Source organism: Magnolia sinica, chromosome 11 (genome assembly GCF_029962835.1).
Source record: "Magnolia sinica isolate HGM2019 chromosome 11, MsV1, whole genome shotgun sequence".
Taxonomy (NCBI): Eukaryota; Viridiplantae; Streptophyta; class Magnoliopsida; order Magnoliales; family Magnoliaceae; genus Magnolia; species Magnolia sinica.
In genome coordinates this window covers 27,481,367-27,500,714 of record NC_080583.1, presented here as the reverse complement: position 1 = coordinate 27,500,714, position 19,348 = coordinate 27,481,367, and the positions used below count along the sequence as shown (strand labels likewise).

The 19,348-nt window shown below is 38.3% G+C and overlaps 1 non-coding gene across 1 annotated transcript; it reads right to left on the bottom strand.

Moving 5' to 3' along the window:
* Positions 1-18,115: 18,115 nt before the first annotated feature.
* LOC131219739 (small nucleolar RNA R71) lies at positions 18,116-18,222 on the bottom strand. The gene has a single exon (XR_009158384.1). It is a non-coding gene; the product is annotated as a small nucleolar RNA R71 (small nucleolar RNA).
* Positions 18,223-19,348: the final 1,126 nt, after the last annotated feature.

Sequence of the window (19,348 nt, the reverse complement as noted above, 5' to 3'; positions counted from 1 at the left end):
ATCAGGAATTGCATATTGCATCGCATCCTCGGCATCTGATACCTGGCTCTTTATGACTCCTCATTTGCATAGCTGTTCTATATTGTGTATTCAGATATTGATTGACTCATGGAATTGTCTGTATTTTCGCTTACTTTATTATTGTATGATTTATGATCTTGTTATGATCTTGTCAGTATTTTTATTTACCCTGATAATTCATGATCTTGTCAATATTTCTTCTTATTCCGATATAGTACGATTTATGGATTACCAGTATTTTCGGTATTGTAAGACTATGACATTACATTGAATACTTGGCACTTACCTTGTGCACACACTTACACCACCCTCTAAGCTTTCTATAAGCTTATGCACGATAGATGCGTGCAGGTGATGTTAGGTTGCAGCAGTGTTGAGTTTGGAGCATGCAGCGGTCTTCTGGAGCTTGATTTTCGATTTATGTATTCAGCATTGTATTCAAATGTTTATATTAGTGGATATGTGATAATGATGTTGCCTTTGTGATTTGGGTATGCTTATGGTTATGCTTATTACAAGTTAAATGTATAAAAAAAATCCTCCTTGTAACATCCCATGATCGGAATTTGGTGTATGAATGCTAGGAGCTGAGAATGGGGTATTGCGGAGGCTGTCAGCACCAGATTCGGTGATTGGGAATTTTGTGAGCCCGATTTCTGAGTTTGGAGCGTGACAATGACTATTTAAGGCCACTTGTTGGAATTTGGGCCCACCTTATGTTTGATTCTATGTGGACCACTGCTTGGGAATAATATTGGTTGAATGTCCACATTTTTGGGTAATGATGGTTAAACGCCTGTATGGTGACCTTCCCTTAGGCCTAGTTAGGCCCATTCTTGTTTATACCGATTGTATAGGCCGATTTTGATTACCGAGGTCGAGTATCGAGGCCGGTTCTCAGTGTCGAATCCAATTGTTAAGGCCGATTTCGATTGCCAAGGTCTATTGTTGATACTTATATAATGTATATGCGACCCGTAGTTGAGGCCCATTGTGATGTATTTGAGGGTATGGGCAAGGCCCATTGTAATGTATTTAAGGCGTATGGGCAAGGCCCATTGTGATGTATTTAAGGCCCATGGGCAAGGCCCATTGTGATGTATTCGTGGCCTATAGGCAAGGCCCATTGTGATATGTATTAGGCCCATGATGCATGACCCATTTGATGTATTCGAGACCCATGTGTAGGGCCCACATGTCATGTATTTGAGGCCCGTGAGCAGGGCCCACCTGTTGTGTATATGTGGCCCTTGAGTAAGGCCCATTGTGTTGTATATTAGGCCTTTATGTGGGGCCGTGGGCCCATTATATGTTTGGCTTTATGTGAGCCATTCCTTGGGGGCAGTGTTGGTTAAATGTCCACATTGTCGAGGCCGATCGTTGACACCGATTATGAGTATGTGACAGCATAACATCATTATACATGCCCATATGCATCATCTGCATGTTTGTTATGAGATGTGGTTGACCATTGCATATGTTAGTGGGCAGATTGTTATGAGACTCCCTGATAGGCGGAGGCTATTTCACATGAGCGCATGGTATGTGCAGGATTAATGCACGACTGGATTGTATGACTCATGCATCTTGCATCGTGATTACTATATGCCCTAGCGACATCAGGATCGTAGCCTCCACAGGCATATCGCGGATGGCCAGATGGGACACCGAAAATTTGTTCTAATATCGGGCTGCCATAGATGGTCTTGGGTGAAAATTCCTAAACCCTCTTGGTACCAGAGGACGCCCTAACGTCGAGACTTAGTGAATACATGAGCGCCCGAGTGCCGAATACCAGGAGGACGCGTCTTCCACTGTATCGTGGTCGGTTGGGAGGGGGTATGGCCTTACCCGCCCGAGAGCAGGGGGCATTGCTAGGCTGAGTTTGACTAGCTCGTGAATGGGTTCGCTATCGACGTGCCGGATAGGTATTGGCAGACTATTGGCCAGGCGGATAGTGAGGTTTCTTACGCTCACTTGGACTATGCGGTTAGGAGAGCGGCAGTGCCATTTGGAGTGTACTAAACCCCGGTGATGATTTCAGAGAGGAACCGTACTGATATGTGGACTTATTGAGCATGAGTTGCATACTCATTCATTCATTCATTCATTATCCACTTGGGCTGGTGGTGAACAACTAATTATTGTGTACCTTCGTATGGTCAGCATTTCAGTTGGGCGCGCAACTAACCTGAGATCAGGAGTTTACCACATTGAGTCTGACTATCCAAATTTAGGTATAGGACTGGTTTGGATAGAAGTCCCTTGTGATGGACCTCATAGTAGCCTGCGATAGTACGTACTATCGTCCCGACTTCACACTGCAGTATGGTCATTCCATTTGCACCGCATATTGCATTACATCTGTGACATATGACATTTTGGGTTACTGTGTTTCTACATTATATGGTTTAGATACGACTGATGCTATTCGTGGACTCATCAGGAATTGCATATTGCATCGCATCCTCGGCATCTGATACCTGGCTCTTTATAACTCATCATTTGCATAACTGTTCTATATTGCATATTCTGATATTGATTGACTCATGAAATTATCCGTATTTCCGCTTACTCTGTTATCGTATGATTTATGATTTTGTCAATATTTCTGTTTACCCTAATAATTCATGATCTTGTCAATAGTTCTGCTTATTCCGATATTGTACGATTTATGGATTAATAGTATTTTTGGTATTGTATGATGACGACATTGTATTGAATACTTGACACTTACCTTGTGCACACACTTACACTACCCTCTAAGCTTTCTATAAGCTTATGCACGATAGATGTGTGCAGGTGATGTTAGGTTGCAGCAGTGTTGAGCTTGGAGCGTGCAGCAGTCTTTTGGAGCATGATTTTCGATTGATGTATTTTCTTTTCAGCATTGTAGTCAAATGTTATATTAGTGGATATGTGATGATGATGTTGCCTTTATGATTTGGGTATACGTGTGGTTGTGCTACTTATGAGACAAATGTACATTGGAAAATCCTCCTTGTAGGATCCGAGGATCCGAATTGGCGTATGTACGCCGGGGGCCAATAATGGGGTACTACGGAGGCTGTCGGCACTGGGTTCGGCGATCAGGATTCCTGTGAATCCGATTTCCAGGTTTGGGCATGACACCCATGCACCGTTTACCTTTCTCATGGCCTTCCCTTGAAGGGCTGAGATAACGGTGTTGACACTCAGGGTTTTATTTGCGATACACATTGTCTCTTTGAATAACTCATACGATATCGAAAGAGAATTCAATAACATACATGCTCGTTCCTCATCTTTGATCACTTCCTTCATATCTAGCAGTTTGCAAATCAATTTATTAAAGTTGCTGATGTGGGCTTCTAGATTTCCATCCTCTGCCATTTTAAAGGTATACCACCATAGCTTTAAGTGTAGGCGATTTTCAGAGGATTTTTTCGCATAAATATCCTCTAACTTCGCCCATAAATTAATTGCAATTTTCTCCCTCAAAACATTGTAGAGAACCTCATCCGTGAGATATAAACGGATGGAAGCTAAAGCATTCATGTCAAGAGTATTCCAGTCTTCATCATTCATAGTTAATTTCCACTTCTCAAGAGCCTTAACTTTGCCTTGCTTGGTTAATAGACTAATTATCTTGATATTTCATAACTCAAAATTATTTTTTCCTGAGTACTTCTTAATATCAAACTTGACATTTCCCATTAATGCTAATCATGCAGATTTAAATCTGTGCCCCAATGATTTCTCTGATACCACTTGTTGGGAATTGTGCTGCGGAATCACACAAAGATGGATTTAGGATAGCAATTTAAGAGCACCAAGCAAACACGAGAATATAAAGAGTTAACGTGGAAAACACTTTCGAGAAAAAACTGTGACACAAAGCGACAGATCTTCACTATGAAAGAAGAAATTACAAAGAGAAAGAACTTACCAGACTTGAGCAATCCTCAAATCTCTCCCTTGCTCCACCCTTTTAAAAACCTTAGAATCCTTTTAGAAAGCCTTAAAATTCCTTAGAATACCTCCTAATCTCGTTTACACACACACACACATACACACACACACACACACACACACACACACATAGAAAGAATCATAAATGAAATCAGAAACAAATCCTGCACTTTCGTAGTTTTGCGAAAAAATCTGCGTAGAATCTAATTAGATTTAAGACATTAAATGCAACAGTGTGGTCCACTTGCACTTTTCATTCTTCTCAAATTTTGGGCTCATGCCCTAAAATCAGCAGGTAAATGGTTGGATGGCATGGATTAGACGCATATATCATGGTAGCCATATAGATTTTATTTCTTAACTCTCGATTTTAGCATTAAAAGCTATTAGTTGTGGTTTATTTGACACTGGTTACGACCAATTACAAAAGAATATGAAAAATTGACATCACTTAAGTCAAGTTGTGCTTAAAATAAGTTCACCTCATTCTAATTAAATGCTATGTACTAAATATCATAATATTTCATGATATTTTATGATACATGATTATGTAAGGAATTGTTTGGATGTCTATACAATCCCTTATTTGCAAGGGATGTGTAGATGAAGGGTTTGCAAGTAGTGTTTAGATGGAAATATTTAAATATAAATGATTTACAAATTGTAAATACTTGACCGTTAAAAATGCTTTTATTCATGGACGAAATTGAAAGTGCCTCAATTTGTCAATAACGTGTGCTAGTGTGTCTTGAGTTGATTGAACCTGTATTGGAAGACAGACAATCGAAGACTTGAAGATTTGCAACATTAATGTGTGAAGACAGGTAAATTAGGGTGCCTTAGTGAATATAGCCTTAGACTCTTTTAGTTCCAAAACAACCTACCTCTAGATGATTCGATTTAATAGAAAACCACTTGATTGGCTAGTAAAGCCATTAAGAATTAACTTAAACAAGTTTAACTATGCTTTAAAGGTATTCCTGGGATTTTTAGTTTTACTTAAACTGAAAATGACCAAAACAGTCCAACAAGCAATTAAGAAATTTAGCAAAATTTGGTCCAACTTGGTTATCTTCCTCTCGATTTGATCCAACTGAAACGGTTAATTTTTGTTAGCAATTTACTAGACTCAGGGCCTGTTTGTTAATGCTGAATTTTTGTACTTAATGCGGAATTTGGAAAATGTTCCATGTTTAGTTGTGTTTGTTAACGCAAAAGAATGAAAGCGCTCCACCATTTTATGTTGAAAATTTTCTGTGATGGGAATCCTTTATGTTGAAATTTTTCCGTGATGGGAGTCCAGCTTAATGAGGAATGAAGAATGCGCTCTGTGATTATTATTATTATATTTTTAAAACCCAAAATTGTCCTTATACACATCCCAACTTTTAACATGGAGCACTTATCTGTGCCCACCATGATGTATGTGTTTCATCCATTTTTAAAGATCATTTTAGGGCTTGATACCAAAAATGAGAGGAGTATAAATCTCAGGTGGACCACACCACAGGAAAACTATAGTGATTGGATATCCACCGTAAAAATTCTCCTAAGGCCCAATGTACTGTTTATTTGACATCCAATTTGTTGATTAGGTCATATAGACCCAGATGAATGGGAAAAACAAAGATCAGCTTTATCCAAAACTTTTATGGCCCTCAAAAAGTTTTTAATGGTCAACGTTCATTCAACATTGTTTTCCTGTAATGTGGTCCACTTGCCTCATTTTTAGTCTCATACCATAAGATGATCTAGAAACATAGATGGACGGCATGGATGAAACACATACATCATGGTGGGGCCCACATATCATTGACCACCAGCCATTGGTTAGTGGCAGGGAGTAGCCAATTCGTTTTCGCGGACGCGGCTTGAATACTGATAGGTTGAGTAGCGAGACTCGCTACTGAAGTGACGTCACCAAGTTCTGTGGGCCCATCATGATGTATGTTTTGTATCCAATTCATCCATTCATTTGAAAAGATAATTTTAGCTAAAGATCCAAAGAATGAGTCAAATCCAAAGCTCAGGTGGACCTCATCACAGAAAATAGGGAGGAGAGTGACGCCCACCATTAAAAACTTAAATAGGCCATAAAAGTTTTTGATCAAGCTGATATTTGTTTTTTCCCTTCTTTCAAGTCTGTATTAACTTGTGAACAGGTTGGATTTCAAATAAAAATCATGGTGAGCCTTAGGAAGGTTTCAACCGTAGGCATCAATCTCCCCATTGTTTTTTATGGTGGGTCAACTACATATTTAGATCTGCCTCATTCTTTAACTCATGACCTAAAATTATATCTACAAATAGATGGACTGTGTAGATAAAGCACATACATCATAGTGGGCACATAGAACTTGGTGACGTCACTTTTAGTAGCGAACCTCCCTACTCAACCTGTCAGTAGCGGAAGTGGATTGCGTAGTGAGTGAGTAACTCACTATGCGTTACTCATTACGCTTAGCGTACTGAGTAAACTCTGTGGGGTCCACCATGATTTATGTATTTTATCCACTCCGTCCATCCCTTTTCCCAGCTAATTTTAGGGCTTGAGCGCCAAAATGAAGGATAAATTTTTTTCAAATGGACCACACCATAGGAAACCTTGAACTTTTACCATTGAAAATTTCTTAGCGGCTACAGAAGTTTTGTATCAATCTTATATTTGTGTTTTCCATTCATCCATGTCTTTATGATCTTATGAACAAGTTAGATGACAAATAAACATCATTGTGGGGCCTAGCAAGGTTTCAACGGTGGAAATCATTATCCCCACTGTTTCCTTTGGTATGATCCACTGGATCTCACATTTTTGGCCCAGTTGAGTATTGGATGCGGCTCATTTTTGGCCTCTTCTCCTAAAATGAACTCACAAAATGGATGGATGTGGTGGATTTATCAAAAACATCGTGGTGGGCCCCACATAGGTTCTCAACGCAGGAGCTTCTTGTGAAAGCCTTTCCCATGAAATCCGTGTCCTACCCAATCCGCATCCGGATGCACCCGAGGTGGGCACCATTGTCTCACCAGCTCAATGGGCCTTAGTTGAAGGTTTTGTTGCTACTGGTGCTCAAGCCTACACGACACAGTGACAATCTTCCTGTTAAGAGGAACTGAGGGCCTTATGAATAATGATATTTTAGTTTTCTATTAAGTATTTTAGTTTATTTGAATTAAATATAATGATTTTATTTTCATTTAATAAAAAATAAATTCTTTATAATGTAAAACATTTCCAAACGGGAGATAGGGGCAAATTCGTCAAATTAACATATTTCAGACATTTCAAATGTTTGTTAACAAGCAAGTTGTTTCAAATTCAGTACTTAATTTTCATACTTTAGCGAGAATTATCAAACAAGTTTTTTGACTTTAGATTTCAGATTCAAGCTTCAAATTTCATATTTAGTCTTTAGACTTCAGATTTAATAAACAGGGCCTCACTTTGGCTATTTTCAGTTGAACTGAACATTTTTATGTCCGACCGAACAACTAGCCTTTAAGAGATCCGTTGGAGCTTTTTTCTTATAAATATGACATTAAGATCTTAGCATTTAATGGTTTTAGAGTCTCCATGCATAAAAATCTTATTATATACATTTAGACTTTAAATAAAAGAGTTCATGTCATCTTCCTTGTGATTCATTACTCTATATGAGCATTCCAAGCTCGCCTTGCAAATATATATGTTCTCCTGCATTCTTTAAAAGTGGACACTAATCTTTAGGTAAATTCATTGTCTATCATCCTCTAAAATGCTCATTTAGGTGAATCCTCATTTGGAACCAACTATCCCATTGGTTGGAGGAGATTCAACCACCATCCCATTAACTTGGTATCCTCATAGGAAGATCATTGCAAGGTAGTCAATCGTAGGAACTCAAGAAGATTCACTTTAAAGAATGGTGGAGCTGAAGAAAAGCCCCATAAAGATTGATCGAGCATCTTAAAAAAGGCGCTATCATTGGGACTCATGCAAATTAGTAAGAGTTTATTTTAGAATCCATTAATATATACTCAATTCATGTGTAGATTTCAGTATAGAATTTGAAGCCCAAAATCAAAATTAAGTCTTTGTGTGAGCCATTGACACGGTGTGTACTTGTAAATCTCTGTGTGAGCTACCAGTGGATGTGTATTTAAAAGTTACTAATAAGCCTATAAAAAACCTTATGAGAGTCTTTGTGTGAGCCACCAATGGATTTAAATGTGTAGTCTTTGTGTGAGCCACCAATGGATTTAAATGTGTAGTCTTTGTGTGAGCCTTCAGTGCGAGTGTACATAATTTCTGTGTGAGCCTCCGGGGGAATGTATGTAGGTCCTTGTGTAGGACCATAAAAGTTAGTGGTGAACATATACAAAACTATTGTAAATGTTATTAGTGAACCTATATAAAACCATTGAGATAGTGAAATTCAGAAAACTCAAGTTTGAGTTTGTCATCCAGGAATGGAGTAGGGATTTAGTGAAACCACTATACATTATTGTGTTACAATTCGTAATGTGTATGCAAGTTTATTTATGTTTGTGATTCGATTTGTTTATTATATATGGATGCATGAATAGATGTATGTTAGGTATTTAGTTTAGTGTGCACACACTTGATATTCACATCTCACGTCAGAGATTACTTTACACATATATTTGTATTCTTTATAGTTTATGATCTTGAACCTATTTAGTACTGTGACTTAAATTTTATTAATTAATAAATAATTTTAAAAGGTCCTATTCACCCCCCCTATAGGACTTAGCTATAATTCTAAGCTCCCAAAGCTTCTGTGCAATTTCATAAACTATTGTTATTGGTGAATAGATTATACATGCTAACGCATTTTATATAGTAGAGTGTGACGGTTTATATACACATAATCTTTCTGGAGGGCCCCTATGCACTACAGGAAAAAAAAGGCTTTTAACCTTGATTCAAAAATTGTAGCTAAAAAGTGAAAAACCAAGGCTTTATGTGGGATCCCAGTCATTTATAACATCGATCGGGCACACACGTGTCCCAACCCGCACCGTTGATAGAGCATACAATGTACCTAAGTGCACCCAACAACTCCACTTAAGTGATATCTACTGGATGACCTTGAAACTTCCGTTATGTAGACTACATCGTCACTGTGTCACAAAGGTGAAACCGTGCATTAATCCGACGCTCAGTTAGTGAGATGCTACCCATCAAATCGACAACCCAAATTACATATCTTGTAACACAAGTAACTTTTATTGTGCTAGGCCCATTGGACTTGGACTTATATGGGCCTAAAGCCCACTTCTAGAACATAGAAATTATCATAAGATATGACAATCACTACATGACAAAGGAAGAGCTAGCGCATATGAGAAAATGTGTCATGAGACAAAAATGGGTTCTACCCCAAAATCCATCTTTAGCTCTCTCCTCATGCCTTAGAAACTAATCATGGCACATGGTCACCTTATTCTATACATGCATCCAATGTATATCTTATTTTGTGCCAAATCACTTCAAACAACTAATTGAAAATACTCCACTTCATCATCTGTCATGCATCACCTACAACCCATAATCTTTATCCGTCCTAATGCATGCCTAAATTTCTTCCACCTTACCCAATGAATGTTGAGTACCATCCACTACTCATAGCATATACCACTTTCACCTCACTTTTAACACCAATAAGACCTCATAAAATTTTCATATTATCTTGCCACCTCTATCCCCCCATTTTATTTTTTTATTATTTTTATAAAAGAGTAGGAGCTCTCTTACACTCATACTTTTGCTGCACTTAGAAATTTCTGAAATTTTGAGAGAGTGTGTGACAAATAGTGGGGTCAAGGTGTAGCCCACCATTAAACCTAGAGGGAGTGGATCACTTATCATCATCCAACCGTCTATCCATTTAAGGTGAGTCTATGCCCCCTCATCCCCTTATTCTCTTCATCTTTCTTCTTTCTTTCTTTTGTATTTTTGTGATGTGTGTATGGCCCCTATGTCATGTATGACTGGTCATGGTGGTCAGTAAGGTGGCCCAAGTCGGTGTGACCCGCCATGATGAATATTATATCCACATCTTTCACATGTAATCCCATTTTCCTATCAAGATAAAACTTGTAAAAATTGTATAAAATCAACCATGTTAAGATCCGAACTACAACTTAATGGTAATATGTATCACACTATTAGGTAACTCTGGACCAAATCTTGTGGCTAATTGATGGTCCAATTTTTTGTATCATCAAATTTACTTAGATAATGTCTAGTATTGCACAGATTATCCCGATTTACCAAAAATGGACCAATTTTTGTTCCTTTAATGAACCCATTAGAAATATATATTCCATTGGGTTCATAGTAAATCAAACTAGCTTTCTAAAGGTATATAATATGCATCGATCGGGTTCAGATGACTGAGATCTTGGCCTTGTACAAAAATGTATTTGGAGGCTTTTTGTGGCTACATATTGTATGGGCCATATTTGTGATTCCAATGGTCGGATATATTTTATATTTTTTCTTAGCTTACTTGAGTTAGTTAGTAATCATATCTACTATCCTTGTGGTCAGATTCATTGCTGATAGAATTTAGAAAATTCTGGACCGACAAATGCCTTTGTAAGGGTAAATCTTGAATTGTTGTGTGGTCTAAATGGATCTAAGACCCTGTATGGTTGGAAACCTATATATAGTATAAATGATGTATTTTCAAACCATCCATTGGCTTAGATTTTCCAATAGGTAATGTGATCATAGATATTTGATCAACATATTTCATGTGATACTTATTGTATATATGTTGTCCACAACATTCATCCTCTTATTATGGAAACATTTGGTAGTGGCACCACTTGTGATATATGTGTTTTATTAGTTCATTCAATCTATATAAACATGTGTACTAATGTGTGTCTTACCTATGCCTTTCCAGCATGTGGGCCCCACTTTCCATTGAACCTATTTCATTTCCTTTGCACCTTTTCTGTTTGCTAAAAATTTTTTCAATTACCTAGCTGTGTTGCCTATAGGTCTCTTTGACACCTCGTGGTGGGCTTCACGCTCTGTGTTTAAGAGTCCCACCATGGGGTATGTTTAATCAACATATCATGGTGCTGGTATATCCCACCTTTTTATTGGGAATGATCCCCAAGTGTTGGAAAAGTAGGCCCAAAGTTGTTATAGACCTCATTGCTGAGAACTATCTGATTATTTTTGCGTTTTGTACCAACTTTGGGCCTCTGTAGTGGATCCCATGCACAAGATATGAGTGGGCCATCACTCGAAACTTTTAATCTATACCAATGAATAGAGAAATTATATTTTACTTATACCAAATTAGGCCTCACATGATTGGAGAGTGGGTTCCAAAATGGGTCTAGGCATGGTTGTCTAGAAAATACTGTGCAGAAAATTAAAATAGCTATGTCCTACACTAAATATTATTTGTGCATAACTAGTTGGTTGCATCTTTTATTTTTTGAAGTCCATATATAAGAATATCAAGGGAACCTGACGAAACCTGAAAGGTAGTCCCCTGCGATCATGGCACATACTCCAAATTAGGCCAAAACTAATTCCGCACTGTGTTTCCTGCACATTTTCTTTAAGTACCCACGTTTAGGCCATCACCGTAAATTGCATATAATCAAGCAATGATGCGTGCCTTATAATTTTTAAAGCCCACACATAGAACTAATAGATGGATCCTTCCTTTCACTATATGTGGGCACCACATGATCATAAATTTGAATCGAAGATGCCTAGAAATCAACATTTCATCAAAAATCTGTTTGATGTAAAATTGATGTGGGGCCACATTGGTGGGGTCCACCACCTTCCCACGACATTTAATGCAACATCTAAACTAAGGAAAAGAACTCCCAAGTGCTGGTGGGCTCAAAACCTTAGGTGGGCCATCTAGTGTGGCCTCTCTTGTATGGGCCTAAGGCCCACCTGGCATGTTTTAGTAAATTGGTATGATCTAACTTATGAAATGTACAGTGGATAGATCTTGTTGCCCAGTTTTTGTCTTAAGATATGGGTGGCCTTGGACCCATCTAAATGAGGCAATCCTAATGCCCAAGTGGGCCCAACACTAAGAGACATCACCAGGGAGCGTAATGCCGATGTAGACGGGTTCCACAAGGCGCTCTTCAAGTCATACAAGTTGTAAGACAAATCAATTCACACCTGGGAGGCATTCTCTGCGATACCCCAACATCCGAACATGCCAATGGGTAAACTTTTAAACGGAGACAATGATGATAACCCTTTGGATGTATATCAGGTGCTTCAAAGCCACGAAGTCCATATACACCATGCTAGCCACCAGATTCCGGCAAGATATGAAGCGTCAACTTTATCACTCTCATGTATGATGGTGGAGATCACTGGAAACAAAGGTGACAGTAGTACAGTGCTATTCATACTAGGCATATTGCTTGTCATTATGGCAGTCCAGCTCATTTGCATGACCTGTTGAAGTTATAGTGGTGGATGTTCAACATTGGTTAGCCTTTTGGTGTAGATATTTGGACCTATGTCTATTATCATCTAGTTGGGGGCTTGTTTTCTTGCTTTTTATAAAAGTGGGTTGGAATGTTTTGTAGTGGTTCGCGTATTCTCTTTCATTTGTAAATACAGTTATTTTTAGATCGATGGACATAGGAAGTTGTGATCCCATGGTTTAAATATTGTCGTGCTATATCACATAATTGTTTACTCCTAAAAGCTCATATGCATACTGGTATTATAACAAGCAGGGATTGTGTAGCACCCCCACTAGAACCTACACAAAGACTAACGGTCATGTCAGATAAGGTGTGGGGCCCACAATGAGCCATTCATCTATTTTGATATATCATTTTAGGGCTTGAGCCAAAGGAGGAGGCAGATGGAAGGTTGAAATCGACCACATCATATCAAGCAGTGGGGAATTGAAGCATACTGGTGAAAACTTCTTGGGAGCACAGAAGTTTTGTATGAAGCTGATATATTTAGAAAATCAACCAGGTCATAACTGTCTACGTGACCTTATTAAGAGGTTTGGTAGAAATAAACATCACAGTGGGCTGTTGGAAATTTTGAAGGGTAAGATTTCAATTGTCATTGCTACATGTGGTGTGGTCCACTTGAGCCTTGGATCTTCTTCTTTTTTGGGCTCAGGCTATAAAGTGATTTACGAAAATAGATGAACAACATGGATTAAACAAATAAATCACAGTTGGCCCCACAGAGCCCCTAACATGACCGCCTGTCCCTAGCTAGGTCCTGGCCGGGGGTAATATCCAATCTGTACCCGTCAGGAGCTCTTGTGTTTGCAAGCTCAGCTGAGGTGTCCGCGTGCCCAACTGGAGTAGATGGGGCCAATGTCCTGTGATGAAACATTTTACAGAAAAACCAATCAGGTATATTGAAATAATGATGACTATTTATAATAGTCAAAACATGCTTACCAAACTGATGTAGAGCGGGTCGCAGACAGTTTCATGGCCAAGATGGATCAGAAAAGGCCTAGTCGACGACAGAAGTGATCCAGACAGTCGGACCTTAGATCGGGCGTATCTCGCAATCCGGAATGAGTTACCTGACGTAAAATATATGATTTTGGGGTAGAACGAGCTACTTTAGCCAACCAACCCCGCGACACCGGGTTGCGCAATCCGAAATTGCAAAAAACCCCTGGATCGACGGTCATTTCCCTGCTTTAATTTCGTTTTTACTATAAATAGTAAGTTTTAGTTTGATTATAACTCTTCATCCGTCGGGCTTTATGAGTTGCGTCCAACGTGAAAAGAGCTTAGAATAATTAGGGGAATGGTTTGGTGAAGCCAAGTAGGACACTTACTTTTTTTGGCCGAAAACCTTGCGCACTAGTAGACATCACAACCGTCTATAAATAGTAAGTTTACTATTTATTGTAAGTCGCGGATTCTAGGAGTTTTAGTTGTAGTTTGATTCTGATTTCTTTCCCATTGCTTGGTACCCCTATTTAAAGGGTTGTGAACTCATTTTTAGTCATCAATTAATCAATTTCAAATTTCTTAGAATTTATTTCTATTTTCTGCTTTCTTTTCTCGTGGATTCGAGAAGTCTCTGTGACGAGTCCAGAGAAGCTCCGTGGATTCGGAGTAGTTATCCTCATCACGTTCATCCCTGCGTCACAAACACTCCCATTCCAGTACAATTTTAACTGACAAGCATATTCAGAAGGAAAAGGTTAATAACGATGACTCCTTTGTTGGCATTTACCAGTTGAAAAAGTAAATCAAACAACACCTAATCTTGACGGTCATACCATAAGGTTCACATTATTGACGGATCTGATCTCTAGTGCAGGTTGGCTGTGATAGCCTCGCACATTATTCACTAAAATGACATAAATACTCTTCTAAGTCATGTTAGCTCTAAATATCCTAACACAATTGGTTTATAGGAATTACAGGATTCTGGGGCCAAACTTTGTGGGGCTATGGTTTAATGATTGATATAACTGGTAACACGCATCTTAGAGATTTTTCGTGCATGGACCATCAACTTTGTGGCCAATAAATCAAGATCAACGGTCTGGATCACTGAATCGTGAGACCCGCTTGCACAAACTGAAAATACAAACAGCCCTGTTCTCAGACACTCAGCTTATGCAAGGAAATGGCACCACAACCTGCGCTGCCACACAATGTATCCTAAAATGCCACTTCTGTGGGACATCCATTCCATGAAAATGGTGGGCCCAGCATAATGGTTACTTGGCACAAAAGATTAGGCGGGTCCGTCCATCAGATGGGCCACATCATTTGAGATGGTGATCATATCAATGGCACAGATGTGCTGCACAGGTGGATCATTGGTGGGGAAGACGGCATATCACGTCAGGCCAGGGCTTACTTCCAGGTAACATGTAATCCTAGGTTAGGTGCACAAGCTTCCTTCAATTAACCACAATGTGTAGGAAATCCAACCCATGTAACAGAAGGGTCTCACTCTATATAGATAACTTGGCTAATAAATCAGGGTGGTCCACCATTTGTCTACGTGACTACCAATGTGAGGCGTCCTACCTCAAAGTTGACTGGCATGATTTTGCACCACATTTTATGCAGGTCCCACCTAATACATGATCGAGTCTCTTTACATAGAGTGTGCGCTATGCAGATCCGGATCAAGTACTGGCAAGATATAGTTGGATTTGATTGGATGACGATCTGCTATCAAAGATAGGGCCATGCATAGTCAATTTTTGTCATGCCCTGAACTCAGGAACTGGGCTCATAAAATTTTCGGTCACTAAATCAGTGTTGACAACCTCCATAGTACTTTATTTTCAGATCCCAACTCTCATACACTAAATTCCGATCATGGGATCCTACAAGGAGGATTTTTAAGGTGATTATTTATTTATTTATTTATTTTAATTTTTTGTAAAGGATCATAACCACAAGTGTACTCAAGTCACAAAATAACATCATTATCACATATCCACTAATATAATATTTGAATATAATGTTGGAAAGGGAAATACAAGATGTAATTAGAGCTCAAAAGAACATGCTCATGATCCGAGCTCAATGCTGCTGATACGCCCTAACATCATGTTAAGACTCAAATATTGCATAATTTTTCCCATTTATATCTTGGTTTTATGAACATGAATTAACTTAATATTCTATTTTACTTGTGTATGTGTTGCAAAGTGAATTTAAGAGTTTGGATTGAAAAAGGGTGCTAAAAAGCATGGATTTGATGCTCAAAAATCACCAAGGCAAGGGATGGATCTTAGGAAACCAAGATTGAAGAATTTACATGCCAAAGATCCAAGAAAACCAAGTGAAGAATGAAGAAAATCAAAGATTTGAAATGAAGAATCCTGAAATTATCCTGAAAAGTGTATCTAAAGCTTTGAGGTCTATTTTGAAAAACTGCGCAGCAGGAAATCTATTTTAAACAAACTGTGCAGTGATAAGTCTATTTTGGAAAACTGCGTATATTTGAGGCAGTTTCTAGGGTTTTTCAACTTTGTACGAAAATTGGAGTTCCCTACTTATAAATAGGGCTTTCTAAGTCATTCCTAAGTATCATTCAAGGCATTCCAAAGCAAAATTTAGGGTTTTTAAAGAGTTTTTAATTTTATTAGAGTTTTATAAGTTATTTTTTTAAAAGATTTTTTTTATTTACATTTATTTATTTCTTTTTATTTATTTCTTTCTTATTTTAATTATGTTTTTCTAAGTTTCTTCTAGCCTAAGCTAGAAGGGATGCACATGGGTTTAATAATTCTTTAAGATTATGATGATTGATTGTTTTAATGATGAGAAGAATAGTGTATGCATGTTATCTATTATTTATGTTTTGTTTTTTATTTTTTATCATCTTGTGAGATCCATATATTTCCATCATATGAGATCCACATTGATGGATAGGCTTAACTTAAATCAATTAGATTTTCTAGATAGGAGAGGTTCTCAACCTGTTATATTTCTTTTATTTTCATTATCTCATTGATATTGAATTCTTAAAATCACTGACGCTTGAGAATATATATCAATGGTGCAAATTCATGATTTTATAATATTTTATATCACTTATTAAAATATTTAAATTGTTTTATTTTTCGATTAGGCTGACCATAGTGCTCAGATTCTAGTTGTGTTATCTAAGTCATCATGATTTTGGAACATTAACTTTGAAGCTTGGGTGTTATTGTATTCAATTGTATTACATCCATTCAAAAATCCCAAAATCAAATCATCAGTTTAGTTTTTATTACTTAGTTTGTTTTGCATTTGATTTTTTCCTTCTTATAATTCATCTCCCTGTAGGATCGACCCTGTATTCACTGGATACTACTTATGAACCTTTGCACTTGGAGGCAAGCAATTAAGTTTTTGACGCTGTTGTCGGGGAGAGACTGAGATAGATTAGATCTGTGCAAGATAGTTAAGGCAAGTTTTCTTATAAGGTAAGTTCTCTTCTAAACCATCCAAATTTTTTGTAGATTTTTTTTTTCTTCTTTGAAAGTAAATTCAGTTGGGTCTTTCATACACTAACTATTATATAAGGTTGCCTTGCTTGGAATTTTATCACCCAAGTGTTATGGTTGTCTTACAGTTGCTGTTTGATTACAAAGATCATCCGCTGAATTTATTTTTCAGATTAGCATAGTTTAATTTCTACATTAGTTTTACTTTTGTTGATTTATTTTATTTTATTTTTTTTCATGGACTAAATCCTCATGGTTAGCCCTGCCACTTTAGTTGTTGATTTATTTTTGCTTTGTGGACTGAACACTCATGGTCAATCCTGTCACCTGGGTTGCTGATTTATTTTTACTTTGTGGACTGAACCCTCATGGTCGGCCCTACCGCCTGGGTTGTTGATTTGTTTTACTTTGTGGATTAAACCCTCATGGTCGGCCTTGCCTCCTAGGTTGTTGATTTATTTTGCTTTGTGGATTGAACCCTCATGGTGGGCCCTGCCGTTTGGGTTGTTGGTTAAGTTTTTATTTTTATTTTAAGTATCATACTTGCTATTTGAATTAATGGTATTTGTTGTATGGTGTGGATGGTTTATGTCCTATTGGAGTAGGGATCAAAACAATCGACTCTCTTCCTAAGGCGGACTAGTTCCAGGCCTTGATTATTCACTTAGAAGAGGCATTCAACATCACGTGGATTCCATGGCAAACCCAGTTGATAATCCAAATCCAAATCTGCCAGATCCAACTATAAATCAAAACAGAGAAAATCAACCTAATCCCCCTTTGAGGATGAAAATGAAGTTCATAGGAATGAGTTAAACCAACCATGGACTTTATGTAAACATTTATACCCTGAGAGATCAACTTTACCATCTTACATAGTGTTCCCTGCTCACACAGGAAACATTGATTTTAAACCAGGTATGATTCAATTAATTATTAAATTTCATGGCTTGGATTCTGAAAGCCCTTACTTGCACCTCAAGGACTTTGATGTTGTTATTGCAACGTTACAAGTAAATAATAGCAATAGGGATGTACTTAAGCTTAGGTTATTCTCATTTTCTCTAAAGGATCGGGCTAAAGCATGGCTCAACTCTCTAAGACCTAATACCATCACTTCATGGCAAGCCTTAAGTAGAGAATTTTTGAAAAAGTTCTTTCCTGAGCACAAAATAAATGCACTAAAACAAGAAATCATGTCATTCTCCCAAAAGGGGAATGAACTATTTTTTCAAGCTTGGGAGAGTTTCAAAGACATTCTAATTACTTGTCCACATCATGGTTATGAACCATGACACATGATTGATGCTTTTCAAAAAGGGCTCACCATGGATACCCGTCAGTTCATAGAGATGATGTGTGGTGCAACCTTTCTTGACAAAGATCATAATGAGGCTTGAGATTTTTTAGATATGTTAGCAGAGAATACACAGACATGGGATGCCTCTGCTAAATCAAACCAAACTAGACCCATTCCTAGAGAGAAAGCAAGGATGTATGTCCTAAGAGAGGAAGATGACCTTAATGTAAAATTCGCTGTATTAGCTAGAAAGGTCGAAGCCTTGGAAATTAGGAAGGTTGATATGGTTAAAGTGAACACTTCCTTAGATAATTTTTGTAGCATTTGTGGTGATACAGACCATGACACAAAGGATTGTCCGATAATCTCAGTTGTACAAAATATCACGCATGAGCATGATCAAGCAAATGCTATAAATAACTACCAAAGGTCAGTTATGCAACCAATGGAAAACATATATAATCCAAATTGGCGTAACCATCCTAATCTTAGTTGGAGGAATGGACCACATATTAACCCACCCAATGCACCTCAAATGCCTCCACAAAATAACTTTTTTAGGGCACCTAACAATGCACCCTATGTGCCCCCACCAAAGTGATCATCTGTGGAGGATGTGTAAGACCCGTGTCCTAATCCGTACTGTTCCGTTAGCTTCCGCGGTCCTTCCGGTCAAATTCCGGCAACCTTCGCACAGTATTCGGTGTTTGCGCACGATCCTAAGCCAGGTCCTGCGCACCGACGTCGGCTTGGTCCGAAAGTTATATCATAGCGACCGCGTCGTCGCCGCGGTTCCAACGCCGTGACTTGCGCACTGAACCGATACCCAGGCAAGAAGATGCCGATCAGCGTTTATTCCGAAGAAACACCGCGCGTTGCGGATTTCGAGGGAATCTCTACAATTAGTCCCATCAATCAACCATTAAAGCATCCCATACCTCAAGTACATCAACCCATCCCCACCTTTTTCAAAAGTCCACCATTCTTTCCACCTCACCACTCCTCTTTTCCAAATTTCAACAACAACCATACACCTTTTCACAATTTTCAACCCAAACCATCCCCCATCACTCCATCACCCATCTCTTTCTCTCTCTCTCCCTCCCTTTAC